The following is a 21,151-nucleotide window of genomic DNA, read 5'->3' on the forward strand; positions in this document are numbered from 1 at the left end:
ATCACATCTAAAACATGAATTAAAGAAAGGCTAAAAGCTTTTAACCTTTTGTAGAAAAGTAGCAAAGTATTTTTGTGTTTTGCAATAAAACCTTCACACAGATTAGGCTCTCATTAGCTTAAAAATACATTTAAATTGTATCTCAGTGTAAAAAGTAACATAGAACTTTACATATCTTATTGATAACAAGTCCAGTTATAGAACACAAATGATATAATTAAATCTCCAACATGTTTTTCTTTTAAGCCTAAAATTACCATACAACTTTAGAACACCAGCTTGATATAATGCTCCTTTGAAGCTTTTACCTTACAGACTTGTTTACCTGGAAGATATGAACACATTAATAGCACCATAATTACATTGATGTTTTTATATTAACCAAGTTTAGCTTTTAAGGAAATAACATAGCACAATTTTCTAAAAACAGCACTTGTTTAACGAGCTGTTTAATTTTTCTAAGATTACTTGCTCAAAAACTTACACTTATAACCAACTTACACAGACCTTCTTTATATCACTTACTTAAACCCTCTTAATTACTTAATTATATAGACTCTCTTATCCAGAAACACATTTTTCCTCTATTAAACCCATATCTAGAACCTTCTAGTTTCTCTTTTCCATCTGTTAACCTCCTTCTGTTCACATTTTGAAACAATACTTGTAAATTTTTGAATTTAAGCAGATTATTTCATAGACATCAACATTTTATTAGGTTCTTTTTGAACACCTAGAAAAACTTATAAGCTTAATTTTAAAGACATCTTTACTTTTATCTGTTTACCCAATTTAAATTGAACCATTTGAATCACGTGAATCAAAGATATTTGGATCCATTTTTAAATTTTTTTATGAGCGCTCCTCATATATCTGCCAATTGTCATATAACTGCATGATATATGGACATACACACATACAGATATACTACACATAATACAAGTGTGCACACTTACACAAGGCCTTGTAGCTGTTTTTTTAGGTGAAATCTCCATTGCAATGTTTAAAAACTCCACAGTTGTTCAAAAATAGAACTGATCAGAAAACATTAATTTGTCTGTAGGATCAAAATCATGAGCTCAAAAAAAATTACAGAATCTATGAAAAAGCAAGAGTCCTAAAAAAGATGACTGGCCAGTAATTAGTAAATACCATACAATTTACTTTTTGGTTTGGTCTAGTTTGAGTTCAGGTAAAAAGACACTTTTACTCTTTTTTTTTTTGGGGGGGGGCCTCAGATCTGTCTCCTGAGCTCCAGGCTTCTTCTATTTGCATATCAAATGAAGTCCTGGCTGAGGTCTGGAAGGAACTTGGAAAACTGGAATTCTGAGCAAAAACCTCATGCCTAAGGCATTTTAGCTATAAATCACAATTTTCAGGTTTGGATGTTGACAATTATGATACAAGTTTAAGATGTAATTTTTAAAATTTTATATCTTTATATCTCTCTACAGTAGAAAAACTTGCTCACACAAAACTGAAAATAGGATCTCTACCATCAGAAGAAATTTCTTTAGGATCATTAAGCTACTTTCTTCGTTCTGAAGTTCCTAAAGTAGTATTAAGTTACATTAAATCACCTGGAAAAAAATCCACACACTACCATGTATATCCAAAATTAAGCTTTAAAAAAAAATTTAAGACTGTTGCTATTTAATGTCATTTCATTAAGCCAGACCAACGTTTTAATTTAACATTTTTTTTAAATTTTACACACTGAGGGGAACAGATACCATATCATAATTTACTATTCTTGTCCTAGTTAATGCACTGGTACACCTAGTGAAATCTTTTCAGGCTACCCAGTTCAAGATTGATGAAAAATAAAACTAAATGATTGGGAGTTACTTGCCAACTTAGAAGTAGAGTTCTTTAATTTTCTGTTCTAAGTATTTAAGTTTTCTAGCATGAGCTATCTGAAATCTCAAACTAAACAATTACTTAAACCCAACTTTTAGCTGCAAGATTGTGCAATGCTTTAGAAACCCATTCAGATACCAGATTGTTAAAATTAAAAAAAATCATCTTTTAGATACACATTCAGCCAAGGTCATCCCCAAGAAACAATCCATAATATCAACACATTACTGCATTCATTGTCCCTTTTTAAGTAGACAGAGGTGGAGTGATCCTTAAAGTGCAGGTAAGGAAGAGGGAGTTCCCCAAAGCAAAATAGCTTTGGCAGCTGCTGGGAGTCCCTTAGTCCCACCATTTACTTACAGAATTAGTTCCTCTGGTTTGATCTGACCCCAGGCACCAGGCATTTTCCACATCTCCTAACTTTTCAGTAGTCAGCTCCCAAAATGTTCATCCTCTGCTTGCAGTTGTTTCGAGTGCTAGGCTTCCCCAAGAAGGCAGAGTGGGGACTCCTCTAAAGTCCACTCTGAGCCAGAATTTATGACTGAAAGTTCGGCTCCCATCCACAGAGCCAATTAATGGCAATTTAATAATGAGGATAGGGTTTTGAGAAAAGTTAAAGTGAGATATCAAAGTACTTAGATCCCCAGCAGGCATTTCCCTCTGCAGTGGGTGCACTCAAGCCAACTACGGGAAGAAAAGAAAACACTGCTTCCCTAATCTTGCTTGACAAAGGGGAGTAAAGTTTATCAAAGTTCTTTAAAACACAGCTAAAAGGGGTATAAAAGGTGAGAACAGAAAAGCTGGCGGTTCTATTGACTTTTGGTCCCTTACAGGAGAAGCATACTAGGGACAATCTAGGCTAAAATTTAGCTAAAGTTATCTCCACACCTCTAAGGCAGATTGGAATTTGGGACTCTGCATCTGCCCAAAGTAAAACAACGCCATCACACTTAACACAGACACAGACAAAAAGACACACAAAGACATAGATTCCCTTTTCAGATTGTCAAAAAACCGAAAGTGTGTGCTGGTCCCAAGCCAACTGGGGTCTTCCCTTCACAACCCCAAGATCTACAATCTTGTGACTCAGGGAGAATGGAGGGAAGAGGGTGAGGAACAGAAGGTTTGAGTGATAGGATCGTGGGGGAAGGTGCTGGAGTGGGGGCAGGGACAAGGAAAGGCTTCACCCAAGTGGGAGGAGATTCACAGAGATCCTGTCAGGTTAAGATATATGGCTGTTGATCTGGATGGTCACGTGGCCCCAGCTGAAAAACAATATCTCTGACTTTGCGGATTAGAGCGAGGTAGAAGGATCCTTCTGGGGGCCATTCAACTCCAAGGGTGGGCCGGGACTGGGACAATACAAACATGACACAGACAAGGACAAACAGTAAACGTTTAACATGAGTCCAAGACAAAGATTAGAACTTGAGTAACTGGCAAAACCTGATGAGCTGGACAATAAAGACAGACAGTAAACTCAACACAAGACAATTAACAGAATTGAGTAGCCAGCAAAACCTGACAGGTTGGCAGCAGAGTACACCCGAGTTGAGGGCGCTTCCGTCCCCTAGTTTCCCGAGTAAAAACACACTTGAGTTGGGGGCGCTTCCGTCCCCCAGTTTCCCGAGTCCTCCAAGGCGTCCCTTGGGGACATGGCCTGTGGCTTCAGGACACGTCTGTCCACCACCGCCAGGGGGAGCTCACGCCCTCCGCCGGCAGCCACCCTGCCAACCCTTAAACCGAAAACTGAAACCAAACTGAGAGCTCTGAGCGATTGCAAAAAAAAGGAAAAAGGCGCCTTACTTACCCCTAGAGGAGTCCGTTGGGGTCTCCTTGTCTGGCGCTGCGCAATTCCCGGCCAATGCACCAAATGTAAGGGACCAGCAAATGACGGAGGAAGAGACCACCAAGAGACTGACTCATGCAACAGCAAAAGGGGGTTTATTGCAGATCCAGCGCGCTGGGGGTCCATGCTCACTCAAGAAGGGAGAGCGGCCAAGAGCCCTGAGCAGGGGTTGAGCAGTGCTTAAGTGCACTTTTTGGGGAGGGCGGGGGCTTTGCATACATCAGAGCAAATCATCATGAGGCGCGGGAAAATCAAACAACTCTCAAACATGATTAGCACATTCATTGGCGGGAACAGGTCGGGCAGGAGTGATAGGTCAGTCCTAAAGCGGGGTATACATTCAAACTGATAGGTTTAGGCCCTGAGGTGCCTACATGCTGAGCTGCACAGGGTCCAGGTTGTTAAGCAACTAAGTGGTCAGGGGGAATTTCGACACATATCTAATGGGCAGTTCCGGGAATTGTCTTAACTGCCACAGGAATTTCAGGTTCTGAGTGCAGTATAGAAACTTTACAATACCTAGTCCTTTACATTTTAACTTCAGTTTCTTTTATCCTTTCAGTTTCTTAAACTTTACATTGACTAATGGTATATTGAGTTTGACTACTGTTGAGCTAAGTAAATGTTCTTACATATTTAACATGAGACCATGAGAATCAAATGTATTAATAATGTTTTTACTCCCTACTTTTCCAGGATCTGGAGTCTTCTTTGGGTTGGAGGTGCATGTCCCTAGTAAAATAATTATCATTGGTTCTTGATACTAGGTAGCAAATTTTTCTCCCTGGCCTCTGTCCTCCTTACTTCCCCTTCTTAGTTCCTCCATCCCCCTTTGTCTTCCTTCCGTCCCTTCCTTCCTCCCTCCTTCCTTACTTCCTCCTTTTCTTCCCTCCTTCATGTGTTTAATAGTTATGTACTTTTAGAGCTTCTACCTAGATTAAAGACAAGCAGCCACTGAACTCTTCAGATGATAGGAGAGGACAGGTTCTTTGAGACTGAAACAGTCCCTTTCATGTTTATAACTAAAGCAAATTAATGAATTATTCCTTCTGCTTTGTGTATTTCTAGAAAATACTGTTTATTTTCCAGTAATACATTTTCTTTCATGATTAAAAAAAAACTCAACTGGGACTTGTGATTCTACAAGATTTCTAAAAGGAATGAAAAAGAAATGTAAGGAAAATATTTTTGAGACTACTTCCAAGATAGTTAGGACATGGTACAAATAAAAATCGTTCCAGACAACTTTTCATAAATTATGTTATTTTAAACTTTTAACCAGAATATGGAATGATAAATGCGACTATTTTCCTGCTTGAATTTCCCTTTGTCTACTTTATAAGAGTCTTAACATAATGTCTATAAAATAGTCCACTAAATTTAAGTACTTCAGAACTGCCACAGTGAAAGAAAAAAACATAAGAGAATATTGATTAAATAGCTATGTTATAATAAACTGAAGAACATTATTTAATCATTAAAGTGATTTTATGAGCTTAAAAATATCATAATTTAATACTGTAAACCAAAAGCATATCACAAAGTAAATAAATAAACATATATATATATATATATATATATATATACACACATATATATAACAACATCTATAATATCTGCACACATATACTACAGTGTGCAGTAGTATTTGTCTGTGTATGTGTATGTACAGCAAAAAAAGCTATTCAAACACAAAATATAAGAAGGCAAAATAATAAAAGGCAAACTAAGAAAATTGGAAAAATGTAGACCAAAATTATGACCTTGATTTGTCTTCTATGTAGTGACTGTCTTTTTATTTTGAATTTCTTACTTTTTCTTTTTTAATTTTCTAAGGTCTCTGAATGAAGAAGTGTTCATATTGAAAAAAATAGATAAAAACTAAACATATATTTATTAATTTTAAAAGTAAAAGATTACCTAACTTTTTGAAAGAATATAAACTGTCACTGAATACTTCATATCTCAATTAAAATAAAGGCTAGTATCATTTATCTTTTGTCTTGACTCCAAATCTTTACTACTATTTCATAAGCTTGCCCTAACTTATGAGCAATCAGCTCAGTCTGTCATTCACATTGAACTGGCTTTGAAACCAATGAAAAGTGCCTATATTATTTTAATAACATTATTATAAGTAAATGTTTTCCATTTGGTTAACATGTCAATTATATGCAATACAATTCATCCTTTTAGTGTAATACTGACAGTCTGGTAGTCCCCTTATTTTTAGTCCCTTTATCCTTCCTATACCTGTTAATAACTCATCTGTTTTGTGTCCCTGTAGTTTTATCTCTTTTAGAAGTCTATATAAATGTAATTATATAGTATGTAGCATTTTGCAACTGTCCTTATTTATTAAGCATAATATCTGAGTTCAATTCATGTTGTTGTCTGTGTGCTGTTTACTTCAGTGTAAATTCCATTGTGTGGTTTTCAGTGTATTTAATCTTTGTCAAGGTGGGGAACATGTAGGTTATTTTCAGTCTTCCATGATTATAAATAAGGTCACTATAAATATCTGTATAGAGTAGTAGGTATGAACATAGGTTTTTATTTACTTGAATAAATATCAAGTGAAGGATGCAGTGTCATCAGGTAGGTCTATAGTTAATGTTCTATAATTTTTAAAATTATACTTAGTTTCTTAAAATTCTAAGAAATTTCAACTGTTTTCTAAAGTTGCTATACCATTTTATTTTTTAATTTCCAGTAGCAATATTTGATAATTCAAATTTCTTGACATCCTCAACAACTCATAGTAACACTTTTGTTTCTACAATTCAAATATCTGTACCTAACCAAGGTTTTAATTTGCATTTCCCTAATGACAAATAATATTGATCATGTATTTGAAATTTTAAATCTTAATCAAAATATTTTAAATATGTCACAAATTTTCATTTTTTATTTTAATTTCTTTCTTTATTTTCTTGTAGTTTTCTCCCCATTGAAGAAAGTAAGTTTGTGCTTTATTTTCTCAGGTAAGGAATTTGTGCCGAAAGCAAAAGTGCCTTTGAAAACTTACTGATTTTCAAGCACAAACTTAAGCTTTTTTTTTTTTTTTTTAAAGAGAGAGAGAGAGAGAGAGAGAGAGAGAGAGAGAGAGAGAGAATTTTTTATTATTTTATTTTTTAGTTATCGGCGGACACAACATCTTCGTTTGTATGTGGTGCTGAGGCTCGAACCTGGGCCGGGCTGCATGCATGCCAGGCGAGCCGCTACCCCTTGATCCACATCCCCAGCCCCCAAACTTAAGCTTCTTGAGGACAGGTTTTGAGAAAGAACATTAAATAATTCCACTTTGGAAAATTCTCCCAGTATTGGGAGAAGAGAATTTTGTGGAGTCTTGAATGGTGAGAAATGAGATTCTTTATCCAAAACATCCAAAGAGGATGCTTTGTTTAAAAGCAGACTATTTCTGTCATGTATTTAGAGACCCTATGTATCAGGGTTCTCAACCTCGAAAAAAAATCCCAGTTTCCTCAGTGTGACAAGAGCTGCAGTAGTCTGAGGTGCCCTGTTAACATGGACCATTGTTTCTTAAGCTGCCACTTGGTGACAAGTGTACATCTCTGACTAAGGGAAAATAGGTTCCTTCTCAAAGATTTGATAGTCTGAGATTCTAGAATCTTAACATGCCCACATCTCAGAATTATGTATGAGCCATGGAAGAATCTGATCAAATGTCTGTCAACCTTGTGGTAAAATTTAACCTTATTTACATAAATTAAAGAAAAACATTTTTTTTCTCACTTGAGTTTCTGTATTATGATTCAGAAATTTGTATTAATAGCTGCCTTGTTTTTACTTTACCCAAACATCTCAATTGTTTTCTTCCTCAAAGAGAAATTTACTGATAATTTATAATTTTTTCCTCCTTAGAGAAGTGAAAAATGAGTTACAGCCATATGAGCTAATCATGCACACTTTTTTGATGATTATACTTAACACTGGTTTATTTGACATCATTCTGGATATCATTCTCTTCCAGTGTCAGAATGAAACTGTCAAACAGGTTTAAAAGAATAAGTAAAGACCTGAGGCTTAAAGTAGTAATTTCTGTTACTTAGTAATTTCTGTTACTTATGCATCTCAAAACAGTTTTTAATTACAAAAGAATGCATATTTTAGATGATAAAGACAGTCTATTGAAGAATGCATGTTTTGAAATGGATAATTGTTTTGACAGAATGAATGTTTATTTCAATCTGAAGAAATTAGAAATCATGTTTCTTTAAAAAAAACACAAAGACTGTCTAAATTGTTTTACTTATGCCAACAGACTACCTGTAAAGTATTGAATTTATATTTGAATATTAAGGGTTTTTTAAAATTTAAATTTGCATTGAATTTGAAGAACACTTTGTAACTTAGCTGTTTATATTATTTATTACTTTATAAACTGCTGTTTTTTAAATGAGAATGTTAAGAAATGAATATCTTTGATGTAGAAAATGATCCTATATATTAGTCAGACTTTACTGATTTTTTAATCTCATTGTTACATCAATGCCATCTTTAATGTTATGATGCATGTATAATGTTTACGAAAGTAGTATTGTTCCTTTGTGTACAATAGCATACATAATTAAAATTTTTGCTCTCATGACAAGTTGAGTGATCAAAGTGAATCTTCAAGTGACATAAATATTACTTGGGCACAACATACACATACAAACATGATAGCTTTTATATGCATTTAGACATATTTCTACTTCAATAATGAATACTGGTGTTTTCTACTGTCATTTTATAGGAATGATCAGACTGGCCACATTAAGAACAATGTGAAGAATTGTTAAAATAAAACATTTCTATTTCTGTACCTTTGGTTGTGATTCAGCAGATGTGGTATGAACTCATTTTAAAAATTTTTTAAAATTTTAATTTGTTATATGTGACAACAGAATGCATTACAATTTACATTACATATACAACTTATACACATATAGAGCATAATTTTTCATATCTCTGATTGTACACAAAGTAGAGTTTATATCCTTTGTGTCTTCATATATGCACTTAGGGTAATTATGCCCATCACATTCCACTGTCTTTCTACCCCTATGCCCACTCCCTCCCCTTCCCTCCTCTTTACTCCAGCTAGAGTTAATTTAATCCTCCCATTCCCCTCACCCCACTGCAGCATATTATGTATCAGCATCATTAAATCAGAGAAATCAGTCGGCGTTTGTTTTTTTGGGATTGGATAATTTAACTTAGCATTATATTCTTTAGCTCCATCCATTTACCTGAAAATGCCATGATTTTATTCTCTATTATTGCTGGTAATATTACATTGTGTATATATGCCACATTTTCTTTATCCATTCTATACTGAAGGGCATCTAAGTTGGTTCCACAGTTTAGCTATTGTGAATTGTGCTGCTATTAATATTGATGTGGCTGTGTCCCTGTAGTATGCTGTTTTTAAGTCCTTTGGGTATAGACAGAGGAGAGGGGTAGCTGGATTAAATGGTGGTTCCATTCCCAATTTTCCAAGGAATCTCCATACTGCTTTCCATGTTGGCTGCACCAATTTGCAGTCCCACCAGCAATGTATGAGTGTGCCTTTTTCTCCACATTTTCGCCAACACTTATTGTTAATATTCTTAATAGCTGCCATTCTGACTGGAGTGAGATGAAATCTTAGATTAGTTTTGATTTGCATTTCTCTAATTGCTAGAGATTTTTCCATATGCAAAGTGAGAGACCCCTGTCTCTCACTATGCACAAAACTCAAAGTGGATCAAGGACCTAGGAATTAAACCAGAGATACTGTGTCTATTAGAAGAAAAAGTAGCCCCAAACCTCCGTCATGTCAGATTAGGCCCCAACTTCTTTAATAAGATTCCTATAGCACAAGAATTAATATCAAGAGTTAATAAATGGAATGGATTCAAACTAAAAGCTACTTTTCAGCAAAAGAAACAATCGGTGAGGTGTGCCTACTAATTGGGAACAAATTCTTACCACACGCACGTCAGATAGTGCACTAATCTCTAGAATATATAAAGATCTCAAAAATTTTAACACCAAAAAAACAAAACCCATTGAATGGATAGGCCAAGGGACTGAACAAACACTTCTCAGAAGAAGATATACAATCAATGAACAAATAAATAAAAAAAAAAGAATTCATATTTTAATAGCACTTCAGAGTTTTAAAGCTCTTCAGATGGTGTTGACAAATTGCCTCTGTTAACCTTGTCCTTATACTGAATGTTATTTTAAAAAAGTTTGTAATTGTATATCTACCTTGGGGGAAAACCTGGACAATATAAATTACTCCAGTTATTGACATGAAGGATAGGCTCAACTTTTTCCTTTTTTTTTTTTTAATAAAAAATCAAGCTCCTATATATCTACTTCCTAGAAATTAGCTTCCTGAAAAGGTCTCCTAATTGCTTCTGAGAATTTCACAGGTTTTGTTGCAACTGTGGCTGAACAAATGTCTTTGGTTTTTCTCTTCAGATATTCCTTTCTGATCATGTCACACTCTCACATACTGCTTTTGTGTCTCTGACATTGGTGTCTCACACTGGCCCTGTTGAAGGGACTCAGTTTTGTGATCTTTAGGGCATTTGTTTCACACAGCTTTCTGGAGGTCCCCATATTGACTGCTCTGACTGCCCCATATCTTCACTGCCTCTATACCAGAAGTAGATGCTGCCTCTTTATCACTGTGGTTCAGTGGAAGCTTGGAGCCGTTGCTTATTCTTTGCATCTTTCCAAATAGGAGCAGAAATCCTACTCTAGTCACCCTTGCTTCAGGTCTTCCCATGTCTTAGAGATCACTTCAAAGCAAATGCAGGGCCTAAACTCTTTCCAAGAACATTAGCTTTTACAATATTCATTTCATTACGCAAAGCCTAGGAATTTTACCTTGTATATGTTGCAATCTTAATCAGTCATGGCTAGGGACACAGGCATATATTATTATCAATTAATATAGTAATAAGGGAAATTATATACTAAATAATGTAACATTATTGTAGTAGAATGGGTTTAATATAAGAAAAGTAATAAAGGCCCTCAAAAAAATCAGAGTCTACATTTATACAAATGTTGGTATATATTAAAAACCAGAAGTAGATTACTTAAACAGTATGATTGAGTGCATTAGCTGAGAAATTTTCTGTCCTGACTGTAATGCTATACTGAATGACAAAGAACAACCTGTCTTCAAAAAAAGAGAGACAATGGGTGAGCCTGATTTGTGATTTGAATCACATAGGTTTCCAGAGACAAGGAAGACAATCTAAAATACTTAATATAATTTAAATTTTTATCCATATATACATGTATTTATATATATTATGGATATAATTATTCTTATGAACTTGGTTCTGCTTTTCACATCTCCTGGGAAAAGTAGATATGGAAGTTTCCATATGAGCCAGATTCAGCATTTTGCCTCTATTTGCATTGGAATTGATTATAACATGCACAGCAGCAGTTGTCGTTTGTAATGCATAATCTCTGTTGTGCTCAGTCTATCCTGAAGTTTCAGTAAGCCCTGTATTGTACCTACATAAGTCAAGTTTTATTACTTTCATAAAATATATGAATTAACTCTTAGTTATTCCCTCCAAAGAATCCAATAAAATGGCTCTGGATAATAATTAGTTTCAGAGAAACGTAATTCTTATGTATAATGGACTTCTTCCCTTTTTCTCCCTCATTATATTTTTACTTTGGATCACACTGTTTCTTTCTTACATTGGAGGAACTAAGGGTGGTGATGTCCCCAGAACTTGCCCCCCATCATCTGAAGACAAACTATACATACAAAAAAATGTTCTATTAAGAAATTGAGAAAGAAATTTTATTGGGCAGGAAATTGGAATATTTTATGATGACAATAAATGAGACAACATCTTTGTATATCCAAATGATTCACTCATTGACTCAGTGGTCTGATTTCATGAGCCTGTTGGGAAGAGGAGGATGTAAATGTGGGGTCAGCAATCTTTATGTGGAGAACTGGAAAGAAAACAATAGAAAATTGTTTTAAATTAAATAGAAATAAAAATAATACAGAATACTTCTGCAAGGCTAGAAATAAACTTATAAATGTTACTTTTATGTTTTATTAGTAACCCTAATTTACCATCTATTTGGTATTTTTATAATATTTTAATAGTACAATAATTGCACTCCTTAATAGTTTATAAAACAGTTGAGTAATTACTTAAGTTACTTCAGCTTGTAAGTTATTTTTTTCAAAAGACAACAAACAGATTACACAATGATTAAAAAAATCACAATAATAAGCCTCAGGAAAGTTAAAAAAAACTGATATCATGGAGGGGAATATTCAAAGAGAAAAATCTTTGATGCTTCTATAATTATTTCAGATATGCTTGCTGCAGAAATTATACAACAATTATAATAATGGTCTCATATTATTTATTTGCCTCCAGCCATTTTCAATTGTGGAACTTTTTATCCTCAAATTGGACTACATTGAAGTGTTTTGTTTTTAAAGAAACTTTGAAACATTGACTGATAACACTAATTATCTGCTTGAGGAAAATCTATGAGAATAAAACAATACCACTTTGATTGTAAAAGAAAAATCCTACAATTGAATATTTTGTCTTTATACCATATCAAGCATCAAACTGTAAAAAAAACAGAAAATTATTTATTCAAAGAATATGTTATTTGACAAACTTTTAAAGAATCTCTTGGATGGTGTTAATTTCTTTTATCTATTTTTATATGTTCAAACAAATATATGTTAATGAATCTTAATAGTCCAAATTCATGTTTGTGAAGAAAGGCTTATAGTTATCAGAAACATGGGTTCAGGTTTGAACTGATTTCTAACTTTGTCTCTCTCACTAACTTGAATTTCAGAGTAATTAATGTAACCTTTTTAAACTTCATTTTCTTTATCTGTAAAATGAAATATTGTTATAAAATGTATTAGGTGATGAATATAAAACATATAGCTTTACAAGTATTTGTAAACATAAACAAAATACAAATATTTATAAATAGCATTAGATTAGTAATCTATTAGAATAGTATTAGTTGCTTTCATTCTATAATTGTATTTTTTTTATGAAAGAGAAGAAACTCACATTTCTGGACAAAAGAATACTTTCATGGGCAGAAAAAAACTTTAGAGAGTCGAGGGCCTGGAACTGTAGATTAGTGGTAGAGTGCTTGCCTAGCACATGTGAGGCACTGGATTCTATCCTCAGCACCACATAAAAATAAATAAATAAAATAAATGTATTATGTACATCTACAAACATATGTGTATGTGTGCGTATATATAAATACATATATATATATGTATATTCACATTCAACTGACTCTTGCTTGAGTTTCATTTTGAATCATATATATATATATATATATATATATAAAATTTTGTGATATTGCAATTTGAACCCAGGGCCTTGTACACCACTAAGCTGTATCCCCAGGCCATTCTTGAAGATTTAAACTTTCTCTTTCAAAAGATTCTGTTTGAGACTTTATTTGAAGTTCTTATTTTCTAGACCTAAAACCTCCATCTTTGTTTTGTAACTTTTTGCTCTTTCTTATTCTCCTTTCAGAGCAGTGTTTCTCAAGTATAAATCTGTTCGTATTCATTCCATGCTTACCTCTCTGATTGCTTCACATTACCTGTCCAAAGAATATTCACATTTCTGGATAGATCAACATGGTTCTCCTTAATGACTGGTTAACTTTTGCCTCTTCATCTTTTCCCCATGACCCTGAGAATCCAACATAACAGGTGTGATGAAGCATGCTTCCTTCATTAATTGCCAACATCTTATGGAATATCATCCTCAGCCCTCAATTCCACTTATATCCTCTTGAATGTGTAAACCTATCCCAAGCAGTGTCTTCTCTGAAGGTTTTCATGTGTCAGCCTAATGCAGCTGCCATCCAAAGTGCTGATACTCCTTCCCTTCACAGTGTGAACTCCACACCACACAGACTTCTGTTATATTACTACATGTTCATTATATTTTCGTGATTTTTCCTCTTAGTAGCCTGTACAACCCCTAAAAATATAGATGATCTGTCAAATATTGAGTGTTTAAAATTATTGTTCAATGATTTTACGTGTGTGTTTAAAATACAGAGTAGACCAGGCAAGGTAGCATACACCTGTAATCCCAGCAGCTCTGGAGGCTGAGGCAGGAGGATAGCAAGTTCAAAGCCAGCCTCAGTAATGTATTGAGACCCTAAGCAACTTAGTGACATCCTGTCTCAAAAAAAAAGGAAAGAAAGAAGAATGCTGGGAATGGGGGCTCAGTGTTAAGACCTGTGGGTTCAATCCCCAGTACCGAACAAAAACAACCAAAAAGAAATCAAAACAACAAAAAACAACAAAAACTAAACAGTGTAGGTTCCTGGATTTATTGCAAATACTCAATGGAGCTTTCTCAACTTCATAGGTATAATGTTGTCAGTATAAGAGTATATATTTCACTTCACTAGTGAATTAGCCATCATTCTTGCACAATCATTTATTTTATAACCAAATACTTATTGAGTACTATTTTATTTTGAGGGTGCAACACTATATTTGGGGTATGTGTATTAAAAAATGTTGAAGCCTTCACTCTTTTAAAAAGTATCTAATATTGAAGATGAGTAAATGATTTTATTTTCATGCCATAGTTATTGAATGAATCATTGGACATTATAGGTATATTCACATTCAGCTGACTCTTGCACTTTGAAGGTATTAGCGGAAGAACAGAAGATAACACAAACATATTTCACAAATGTGTTTGAAGGAAAATATAGTCTATACCTACTATGACAAATTACCTATATACCCATATACATATTAAGTGAAAACAAGTGGCAGTTTCACATTACTACATATTTAGTTTATCCCATTTTAAAGTTATACAGTTAGAAGATGTTTCAGTCAGCTTTTTCTCTGCTGCGACTAAAGGATTTGACCAGAACAACTATAGAGGAGGAAAAGTTTATTTTAGAGCTCACGGTTTCAGAGGTCTTAGTCCATAGGAGGCAGGCTCCATTTCTCGGGGCCTTGAGATGAGGCTGAACATAATGGGGCAAAGTGTGTGGCAGAGGGAAGAATCTCACATCATGGTGATCAAGAAGCAGAGAGAGATGTCACTTTTGCAGATACAAATACATATACCAAAGTCACCCCCACAATTTCCACCTCCTCCAGCCACACCTCACCACTTTAGTTAATCCCTGATGGGATTAATTAACTGATTAGGCTAAGGCTATATATATATATATATATATATATATATATATATATATATAGCCTTAGCCTAATATATATATATATATATATCCCAATCATTTCTCCTCCAAACCTTCTTACATTGTCTCATGTGAGCCTGCAGGGGACACCTCACATCCAAACCACAATAGTAGAATGTCATGTATCCCAGTGAAAGATAGCGTACCATCAACTTAAAATTAATGCCCATCCTGCTTACAGGGGAATTAGCCACACATGCATCATTTTCAGTATATAGATTATACTGGGTAGTGAGCAGTTGAAAAACATGGGTTCCTGTCAGAATTGATTAGCACCTGCAGGAAGAAGGGTCAGTTAAACTTACTTGGGGAAGCTAATTATTACTACCATATAAAAACAAACCCAAACTTGTCACGGTGTTATCTACAGGTTCCCCCTAATCTGAAAGTAGCAGGACAAGCAAGAAGAACTTTCTTTCTTTACTGAATATTGTACTTCTATATGTGTAGAGTAATCTGAGTCACTCAGAGAGGAAATAACATTTTATGTTCTGGGATAGGATGCTGGTCATAAAAATTGGCTCAAAATCTAATCTGTACAGTATTTCCAGAATTTGAGAGCTTCTGAGATTTTAACAATCATCCAAAGTAGTTTCTCAAGCATGTCTAGTCATAAAAACCACCTGGCTTTTACTAGTAAAATTATGGTCATAAGGCATCTCCTCTGGAGTTTAAATTCTCACTTTTGATTTGGCAGCCAGAAATTAGTACTTTGAAAATAACCAAAGCCAGTATTTCTTACATTTGAGTAATGATAAAAGCATCTGGGTTTCTTGTTCACCATGCAAATTTCCAGGAGACCAGAAAGAGACTTTAGGTCTAAGGCCTGTGAACCTGTTTTTAACAAGCTTCTGGGTTGTGTTTTATCAGGGAAGCCTGGGGAAACTGGTTAATTTAATCAATTGCTTTATAAGCTGTACTGACAGCTTAGGATAATATAAGGCAGTTGACAAAAATCAGCCATTTTATGGCAGAGGTATTTTGATTATTATTTTTAAGAGAAAATCGGGCTTAGAGGATTAAAGGACTTGACAGAATAATGAAATTAGGCAATGACAGATTGAAGGTTCATAGCCAACTTTTTTTTTATTTTGTAAGGCTATTCCTTCAAAATATATATTCGTATGATGGAATTAATAGCTGTATCTTACAAACATGTTGCTACTATTAATTTTGTTACATTATTGATTATTATAATGCTCTCTCAACCAATGACTTGGTTCTTAAGTAGGAGATATAAAAATCACAAAAGCAGAGGTAAAAGACTGAAAACTGCTTAGGAATGCTCTTAGCATGTGTGCAGGAGAGGGAAGAAAGTAGACTGTCTCAGATTTCTCACTCTGCCTCCATGAAAAAGAACATTTCTTCCCATGTTTGCATGATTCTCCATTCTTCATTCCACCCTATTACTTCTTTTTTTTTAACGTAGGAGATGTGACTAGTATAATTTGTCAGAATATAAGACATTCTTTGAGGCACTCTTCATAAATTGAATTGTATTCTTACAAAGAAAGGAGCTACAGATGTGGGAGCTAGATCTCTGTTGGATTGTTGCTGATTGGTCAAGTAAACTTGATGTTCTACTGGAGACCCAGGCATTTTAGTTTAAAAGGAGAGGAGAAGCCCCCCAACCAGGGTTGTGTATGCCAGAGCTGCCTGGCTGAGTTATACATATGACACATATAGGCTTGTCCATGTACCCTAGCAACCAATGCAAAAGAGTGCATTACAGGGAAATGTTTTGGGATATTTTTATATCCTGTGATAGGAGAACCATTTCTTCATGAGGCTCCAATTCATATTTCAGAGACTTTGTTAAAAAGAAGAAAATAATTTCCTTAATATACTGAAATATGCCCTGACTTCCAAATTGGGTGCTGGATTCATTCTTTGAAACTGTTAATTGTAGCCCTCTAGTTATTAAAGCTAACAATCTTTGAATATTGCATTAAAGTAATAAATGTTCATATTTATCTTGAATCTTATAATACCCTTTAACACATGACCTATTATCTCTATGTTTTGATTCCAGACAAATACATACAGAAACTAAGAATATTTCCCATTATTGTATGACTATTAAATGGCAGATATAGTTTGAAACCCAGGCCAATCTGAACTAGTGTCCACCATTTGATATGTTTCTGTCTTTTTTTAAATTAGAGCATTAGAATTATACTTAATAGCTGGGTTCATTTTGACAAAAATCATACATGCATGGAATTTGATTTACTCTATTTCAGTCCCCAGTGCCTCCACTTTCCCCTCCCATCCTCCCTGCCCCCATTCTCCTTCCTTCACTCTGCTGATCTTCCATTCCCTTGTACATTTCTTATTTTTTTATTGGTGTTTTATACATATCCATGGAAGCAGAATTCACTGTAATATATTTATACATGTACATAGTGTGATTTTGTTAAAGTTATTCTGCATTTCCTCCCCCTTTTGGTCCCTTTTCCCTCCCTCTCTATGTCTTCCTTCTGCTCCACTGGTCTTCCTGTGTCTTTATGATATCTGACCCTCTCCTTTTTTTCTTTATTTTGCTCTAGTTTCTGTATATGAGAGGAAACATCTGACCCTTGATTTTTTGAGTCCAACTTATTTCAGGTAGCATGATGTCCTCCAGTTCCATCCATTTACTGACAAATGCCAACAGTTCATTCTCCTTTATGGAAGAGTAAAACTTCATTGTGTGTATATACCAAATTTTCTTAATCCATTCATCTATTGAGATATATCTGAACTGGTTCCATAACTTGGCTATTGTAAATTTCATTGCTATAAACATTGATGTGCCTATATCACTATGGTATACTGATTTGTTTATATATTTAGAAACTATTCTAATGACCTCCTTAATTATTCCAAATTCACATTGATTGAACGTTTTTCCCAGAGTACTTCATTATTCAAAATGAAGTACTTCAGAAGGAGATTTGTAATCTTACAGTCTGAAGAAGACATATATATCTAGCATTCTCAGGAGTGATTCTGAGAAGTCATTTTCTTAAATATGTGTGTGTGTATATATATATATATATATATATATATATATTTTTTTTTTTTTACTGGCAACTAGCCTAGTGATTTCAAAGTTGTTTTAGTTAGAATAGCCTTAATATATGAAGAATGTTCCCTGTAATACATAAGACAGGATAGGTCACTTATTTTCCAACAAAGCATAGTAGTGTCTTATAGTATTGTCCTTGATATCTTCTGATGGATATTAGTTAAATTTTATGGAGATATTATTTTGTGTACAGATGATTATTTTATGTACACTTTACTATCATTTGTTCTTTATTTTAACTCTTAAATACCCTATATTTTAACAAATTGAGTATAAACTTACATATGATTAATATTTTTTTATTCTTCTTAATTTGGGTAGTAACTGCCAAAAAATAATGTGGGATGTTTTTTGTAGCCCCAAGTTTTGTTATCCTCTCTCTTCTAATGTGTAGCAGTTTTCTTTGGCACAATAAAAGTATTCTATTGTCAATATTTGAAATCATCCCCAAAGAACATTTCAGGAAACATTTCCCAATGACAAAATACTATTTTGAAGTGAATTTTTAAAAAAACCATCTTGTTCCTTCTGTTGAATTGCTCATATTTAGAAAATCAATATTGACTTATGGTTTTCTAACAGGCAAGACTGAGTTTTCTGGTGCTTAAATGAGGAGATATTTCTTACTTGGACTCACACATAGAAAGAAATACCAGTGGAAGAAAGTTGTAGCAGAAGAGAAATTTGGAATATCTCAAAACTGCATATGGTACAGGTGAACACATGCATACACAATCTATTATTGGAAGTTAATATAAGTGTCTTTTTTCTTTTTTTTAATTTAGAAATCTTCTCAAAATTGTTTTGTTATATCTACAGTTCCTACAAATTCTCTGTGTGATTGGTACTATTATTACTTAAAGGGATATTTCAGGCCTGCATTTAAACAAGAAAATACTATTTAAATATGGAAGAAGAACTAAAGATATTTTTCATTTTCTCTATATATAGTCTTTGTCAATTAGATGCAATTAAGAAGTGCTTAATCTTAAAATCATTCTGTTTGATAGAAAAAGTATGATGCACCATCATATATTAGGCCTGGATTGGAGAGGATTCTTAAGACTAAAGTTAGGACTTATACAACAAAAGACCATGGGATTTTTGTACTAGGAGGTCAAATTCAATACCTTTATTTTAAAGAAAAAAATTCTAAGCTTCAGAAAGGTGAAGAGAATTGTCTACTTCTATTCAAGGTTAGACAGTTATGAAGGCTTAAGCTGGGTTTAAGATAAAGTCTAGATTTAATGACTTTGGTTTTAAAAAAAAAAGAATGTTTCAGAGACAGGGAAGTCTATGGGAAAATGGCAATATGTTTAATATTTTTTTCTGGTTCTAGTGGAGATAACTGTAGGTAAAGGTTGAGTGAAGTAGGAGACTTTGAATGTAAATGAAAGAATTTGTATAATTTCAGAGCATAAAAAATATAAAATGATGCAGTGTGGGCCAATATCATTTGGGTACCTTCTGCCCTTGAGGGCCAGAAAACATTGGCTTCAAACACTACTTTCACCAATCCCACCTTTTTATTGTCATAGAAAAGTCCAGCGTCCACACTAATATTTATGCACAGTTCTTGGAGGCTGAATTGCAAGTAATTATCCTGGACTCTGAATTCCAAACTCCCTTTGAATTATTTGGGTTGTGGTTTGTCTTGCCTTTCTCAGTGTACTGTTTCTGAGTATTATTTTCTCAGTTTCCACATTGTCAAAGACATTCCAATATGCACTCTGAGAACCTTAATTCCTTGCACTCCAAGTCTCTATTTCCAAATGAATTCATTTTTTTAAGAGAGAGAGAGAGAGAGAGAGAGAGAGAGAGAGAGAGAGAGAGAGAGAGAGAGAGAGAATTTTTTAATATTTATTTTTTTTTCGGTGGACACAACATCTTTATTTCATTTTTATGTGGTGCTGAGGATAGAACCCAATGCCAGGTGAGCGCATTACCGCTTGAGCCACATCCCCAGCCCTGAATTCATTTTTTCACCATTTCTTTAAGGACAAAATTTCTCACACAGACATCAATTTAGATACTATTTTCTTAAAATGAATCAGACTTTCTGAGTAGTTCTGTATTTTGTAATTTTTCCTAAATAACATACAAGGAAGTGTTGTTTTTCAGGATATATCAAACCCTTCATTTAAAATGTTTTGCAAGTTGCTTTATCTTATGTATGTTTATTTACCTGGATTCTGCTTTAAAGCAGGAAGTTTTCTGTGTGCTTATACGTATGAGTCCAAAGACATCTTTGTGTTTTTCTTTAATTTATCTTTAGGGTAAATTTTTAACAGTATTGTGATTGTTCAAAGAGATCATTTTATATATATATATATATATATATATATATATATATATATATATATTTTTTTTTTTTTTTTTAAGAGAGAGAGAAAAGAGAGAAAGAGAGAGAATTTTTTAAATATTTATTTTTCAGTTTTTGGTGGACACAACGTCTTTATTTTTATTTTATGTGGTGCTGAGGATTGAACCCAGCACACTGCGCATGCCAGACAAGTGTATTACTGCTTGAGCCACATCCCCAGCCCCAAGTTATATATTTATGATAGCATTGTCAAAATGTCTCTCAGAAAATTAGAAATAATTTTTGAGCACACCAAATATATATGAATACAAATTTACATACTTCATTGATGAAATAGACACCATCTCATATCTCAGGTGAAAAATAACAGTCAATTGTTTGACTGTTTATGTTTTTTTTCCTATATATTATTCTCTTTTCCTATCCATTACTTGTTTCTTACTTTGGTTATATTTTCTAATTTATTTGTATCAGTCTTCTGTAAATTAGAAATGTTACCCACTTCTGCCATCTAGGTCTTACATTTAGTTTTTTAATCCATTTTGAGTTATATGATATAAAACTATATCATATAACTATAATTTATTATTTTACCTACTTGATTTCTCCTTCGCTGACATTGCTAATTTACATTTTCTATTATATGTCTCTGTTATATTCACTTATCCTTGAATATATGTGATATTTTATGAATTTTATCAATTATTTTTTTATAAAATGCATTTATGAGAAGTACATTTTGGATTGGATTATTTCTTGTTAC

Source organism: Spermophilus citellus (assembly GCF_964194105.1).
Source record: "Spermophilus citellus genome assembly, chromosome: 15".
NCBI lineage: Eukaryota > Metazoa > Chordata > Mammalia > Rodentia > Sciuridae > Spermophilus > Spermophilus citellus.